The sequence below is a fragment of the Tachyglossus aculeatus genome, chromosome 1, assembly GCF_015852505.1.
Source record: "Tachyglossus aculeatus isolate mTacAcu1 chromosome 1, mTacAcu1.pri, whole genome shotgun sequence".
Lineage (NCBI taxonomy): Eukaryota > Metazoa > Chordata > Mammalia > Monotremata > Tachyglossidae > Tachyglossus > Tachyglossus aculeatus.
Window position 1 is genome coordinate 67,769,234 of NC_052066.1, and position 6,031 is coordinate 67,775,264.

The following is a 6,031-nucleotide window of genomic DNA, read 5'->3' on the forward strand; positions in this document are numbered from 1 at the left end:
TTCACTTCTCTGGGCCTCGGTGACCTCATCTGTAACATGGGGATGATAACTGTGAGCCCCCAGTGGGACAACCTGATCAGCGTGGCTCAGTGGAAAGAGCAGGGCTTTGGAGTCAGAGGTCATGGGTTCGAATCCTAGCTCTGCCACATGTTTGCTGTGTGACCTTGGGCAAGTCACTTAACTTCTCTGAGCCTCAGTTACCTCATCTGTAAAATGGGGATTAAGACTGTGAGCCCCACGTGGGACAACCTGATCACTTTGTATCCCCCCCAGCGCTTAGAACAGTGCTTTGCACATAGTAAGCACTTAACAAATGCCATTATTATTATTATTATTATCTCCTTGTAACCTCCCCAGCGCTTAGAACAGTGCTTTGCACATAGTAAGCGCTTAATAAATGCCATCATTATTATTGTTATTATTAATAAATGCGACTGAATGAATGAATATGTATATATATTTGTACGCATTTATTACTCTATTTATTTATTTATTTTATTTGTACATATTTATTCTCTTTATTTTATTAATATGTTTTGTTTTGTTGTCTGTCTCCCCCTTCTAGACTGTGATCCCGTTGTTGGGTAGGGACCGTCTCTAGATGTTGCCGACTTGTACTTCCCAAGTGCTTAGTACAGTGCTCTTCACACAGTAAGCGCTCAATACGACTGAATGATTGAATGAATATATGTTTGTATGTATTTATTACTCTATTTTATTTGTACATATTTATTCTGTTTTGATAATATGTTTTGTTTTGTTGTCTGTCTCCCCCTTCTAGACTGTGATCCCGTTGTTGGGTAGGGACTGTTTCCATATGTTGCCAACTTGGACTTCCCAAGCGCTTAGTCCAGTGCTCTGCACACAGTAAGCGCTCAATAAATACGATTGAATAATTGAATGAATATATGTTTGTACGTATTTATTACTCTATTTATTAATTTATTTTATTTGTACATATTTATTTTATTTTATTTTGTTAATATGTTTTGTTTTGTTGTCTGTCTCCCCCTTCTAGACTAAGAGCCCGCTGTTGCGTAGGGACCGTCTCTAGATGTTGCCAACTTGTCCTTCCCAAGCGCTTAGTACAGTGCTCTGCGCACAGTAAGCGCTCAATAAATACGAATATATGTATATCCTGTATATATGTATATATGGTTGTACATATTTATTACTCTATTACTCTATTACTCTATTACTCTATTTATCTATTTATTTATTTATTTTACTTGTACATTTCTATCCTACTTATTTTATTTTGTTGGTATGTTTGGTTCTGTTCTCTGTCTCCCCCTTTGAGACTGTGAGCCCACTGTTGGGTAGGGACTGTCTCTATGTGATGCCAATTTGTACTTCCCAAGCGCTTAGTACAGTGCTCTGCACATAGTAAGCGCTCAATAAATACGATTGATTGATTGATTGAATGAATGAATGAATAATTAGCACCGCCCTGGGGGCGGGGCCGGGGTCGTATGGGCGGTGCCGAGTGGGCGTGGCCTGGGGTCACGTGGCGGGGCCGTGCGAGTGTCACGTGAGCTGAGCCGGCGTCACGCGAGCGGGGCCGTGCGTGAGTCACGTGGGCGGGGCCGGCGCGACCCCAGCTCCTTCCCGCTTTCCCGCCGGCGCGCGCGCGCAACACAAGCACGTGCAACTTCCGGCCCCGCTCCGGCGCCCCCGCAGAAACTTCCGACCCGGAGCCAGGCCCCCCGCAGAAACTTCCGACCCGGAGCCAGGCCCCCCGCAGAAACTTCCGCCCCGGGCCCAGGCCCCCCGCAGAAACTTCCGCCCCGGACCCAGGCCCCCCGCAGAAACTTCCGCCCCGGACCCAGGCCCCCCTTCCAATTCCCCCCGGTGCCCAGCACCGTACTGGACGCTTGGGAGACTACGATGTAGCAATGGAAGGGGCAAGAGCCCGGGCCTGGGACTCAGAGGACGTGGGTTCTAATCCCAACCCCCGACACTCGTCTGCTGTGGGACTTCACGTCTCAGTTCCCTCATCTGTAAAATGGGGATGAAGACGCTGAGCCCCATGGGAGACAACTTGATGGCCTTGTAATGATAATGATGGCATTTGTTAAGTGCTTACTATGTGCCAAGCACTGTTCTAAGCGTTGGGGTAGAGTGGGCCCACAGTCTTTCATTCATTCAATCGTATTTATTGAGCGCTTACTGTGTGCAGAGCACTGTACTAAGCGCTTGGGAAGTACAAGTTGACAACATATTGAGACGGTCCCTACCCAACAACGGGCTCACGGTCGTAATCCCCATTTTATAGATGAGGGAACTGAGGCCCAGAGAAGTGACTTGCCCAAAGCCACACATCTGACAAGTGGAGGGGCCGGGATTCAAACCCATGACCTCTGACTCCCAAGCCTGCGCTCTTTTCACTGAGCCACGCTGCTTCTCTACTTGTACCCACCTCAGTGCTTAGAACAGTGCTTGGCATATAGCGCTTAATAAATGCCATCATTATTATTATTATTATCTGCTGTGGGACCTTGGGCATGCCAATTCACTACTCTGGGGCTCAGTTACCTCGTCTATAAAATGGGGTTTAGGACTGTGAGCCCCATGTGGGACAACCTGATTAACTTGTATCTCCCCCAGTGCTTGGCACAAAGTAAGCATTTAATAATAATGGTGGTATTTGCTAAGTGCTTAGTACATGCCAAGCACTGTTCTAAGCACTGGGGGAGACACAGGGTAATCAGGTTGTCCCACATGGGGCTCACAGTTTTAATCCCCACTTAACAGATGAGGTAACTGAGGCATAGAGAAGTTAAGTGACTTGCCCAAGGTCACATCAGCAGACAAGTGGCGGAGTCAGGATTGGAACCCACGACCTATGACCCCCAAGCCCGGGCTCTTTCCACTGAGCCACTCTGCTTCTCTGATGCCATAGAGAAGCAGCATGGCTCAGTGGAAAGAGCTCGGGCTTGGAGGCAGAGGTCATGGGTTCAAATCCTGGCTCCGCCACTTAGCTGTGTGACTTTGGGCAAGTCACTTAATCAATCAATCAATCGTATTTATTGGGCACTTACTGTGTGCAGAGCACTGTACTAAGCGCTTGGGAAGTACAAGTTGGCAACATAGACGGTCCCTTCCCAACAGTGGGCTCACAGCCTAGAGGGAGCAACTTCTCTGGGCCTCAGTTACCTCATCTGTAAAATGGGGATGAAGACTGTGAGCCCCCCGTGGGACAACCTGATCACCTTGTAACCTCCCCAGCGCCTAGAACAGTGCTTTGCACATAGTAAGTGCTTAATAAATGCCATCATTATTAACATTATTATCGTTATTTTTGTTATTCATGGCTTAGTGGCAAGAGCCTGGGCTTGGGACTCAGAGGTCGTGGGTTTTAATACCGACTCTGCCAATTGTCAGCTGTGTGACTTTGGGCAAGTCACTTAACTTCTCTGGGCCACTGTAAAATGGGGATTAAGACTGCGAGCCCCACGTGGGACAACCTGATCACCTTGTCCACCCCTCAGCGCTTAGAACAGTGCTTCGCACATAGTAAGTGCTTAACAAACGCCATTATTATTATTATTATTATTATTATTATTATCTCGGGCCCCAGGACCGTCAGCGGGCGGGCACTGTTCCTCCAGGGACTTGTCCAACAGTGGGAAATACACGGGTGGGAATCAGACCGGGCCTCTGACCCTCAATGGATGGAGTTTATCGGGCGCTTGCAGAGGTCACCGTGTTAATCGGGAATGGGGCTCTCCGTGTAAACAGCAGACGGTGTCCGGCTGTGACCCTGAGCGAAGCCCTCCGTCGCTCCTGTCCCTGCCGTCGACTGGGGGCCAAGCACGTGGGCCCGTCTGCGCGCATGCGCTCTCCTGCTCCCTGCGTTCCCCGTTCTCCGCGCATGCGCCCTCCTGTTCCCTGCGTTCCGAACGCATGTGTTCCCCTGCTCCTTCCGTTCTCCTTTCTCCGCGCATGCGCCCCCCCGCTCCCTGCGTCCCCCGTTCTCCGCGCATGCGCCACCTGCTCCATGCGTTCTCCTTTCTCTGCGCATGCGCTCCCCTGCTCCCTGCGTTCCCCGTTCTCCGCGCATGCGCTCCCATGCTCCCTGCGTTCCTTGTTCTCCGTGCATGCGCTCTCCTGCTCCCTGCGTTCCTTGTTCTCCGTGCATGCGCTCTCCTGCTCCATGAGTTCTCCTTTCTCCGCGCATGCGCCCCCCGGCTCCCTGCGTTCTCCGTTCTCCGCCCCTGCGCCCCCCAGCTCGCTGCGTTCCCCGTTCTCCGCGCATGTGCTCCCGGGTTCTTGTGCGCGCATTGCCCGTTCTCCGCGCATGCGCTCCCCTGCTCCCTGTGTTCCACGTTTTTCGCGCATGTGAAGCAGCGTCGCTCAGTGGAAAGGAACCCGAGCTTTGGAGTCAGAGGTCATGGGTTCAAATCCCGCTCCGTCGCTTGTCAGCTGTGTGACTTTCGGCAAGTCACTTCACTTCCATACTTCACGCTGCTGCCTGCAGTGTCTTTGTCCAGAAACGTTCTGGGCATGTCAGTCCCCTCCTCAAAAATCTCCAGTGGCTACCGATCAATCTGCGCATCAGGCAGAAACTCCTCACCCTGGGCATCAAGGCTGTCCATCCCCTCGCCCCCTCCTACCTCCCCTCCCTTCTCTCCTTCTGCAGCCCAGCCCGCACCCTCCGCTCCTCCACCGCTAATCTCCTCACTGTACCTCGTTCTCGCCTGTCCCGCCGTCAACCCCCGGCCCACGTCATCCCCCTGGCCCGGAATGCCCTCCCTCCCAACATCCGCCAAGCGAGCTCTCTTCCTCCCTTCAAGGCCCTACTGAGAGCTCACCTCCTCCAGGAGGCCTTCCCACACTCAGCCCCCTCCTTCCTCTCCCCCTCACCCCCCATCCCCCCCGCCCTACCTCTTTCCCTTCCCCACAGCACCTGTATGTATGTATATACGTATTTATAACTCTATTTATTTATTTTATTTGTACATATCTATTCCATTTATTTTATTTTGTTAATATGTTTTGTTTTGTTCTCTGTCTCCCCCTTCTAGACTGTGAGCCCATTGTTGGGTAGGGACCGTCTCTATGTTGCCAACTTATACTTCCCAAGCGCTTAGTACAGTGCTCTGCACACAATAAGCGCTCAATAAATACGATTGATTGATTCTCTGGGCCTCAGTTCCCTCATCTGTAAAATGGGGATTAAGCCTGTGAGCCCCACAACCTGATCACCTTGTAACCTCCCCGGCGCTTAGAACAGTGATTTGCACATAGTAAGCGCTTAATAAATGCCATTATTATTATTTTGTTATGTGCTCCTGAGTCTTCGTGCCTGCATTGCCCGTTCTCCCCGCATGCGCTCCCCTGCAGTCCCCGTTTTCCGCGCATGCGCTTCCGGCCCCCATGTGGTCTCCGTTCTCCGCGCATGCGCTTCCGGCCCCCCCCATGTGTTCCCCGTTCTCCGCGCATGCGTTCCACTGCTCCCTGCGGTCCCCGTTCTCCGCGCATGCGCTTCCGGCCCCCCATGTGTTCCCTTCTCCGCGCATGCGTTCCGCTGCTCCATGTGTTCCCCGTTCTCCGCGCATGCGTTCCGCTGCTCCCTGCGGTCCCCGTTCTCCGCGCATGCGCTCTCGGCCCCCGCCATGTGATCCCCGTTCTCCGCGCATGCGTCCCGCTGCTCCCTGCCGTCCCCGTTCTCCGCGCATGCACTCTCGGCCCCAACCATGTGTTCCCCGTTCTCCGCGCATGCATCCCGCTGCTCCCTGCCGTCCCCGTTCTCCGCGCATGCGTCCCACTGCGCCCTGCGGTCCCCGTTCTCCGCGCATGCACTCTCGGCCCCAACCATGTGTTCCCCGTTCTCCGCGCATGCGTCCCGCTGCTCCCTGCCGTCCACGTTCTCCGCGCATGCGTCCCGCTGCTCCCTGCCGTCCCCGTTCCCCGCGCATGCGCTCCCGGCCCCTCCACGTGTTCCCCGTTCCCCGCGCATGCGCCCCCTGCTCCCCGCGTGCCCCCTCCCTTTCTCCGCGCATGCGCTCCCGGCTCCCGGGTGCCCGCG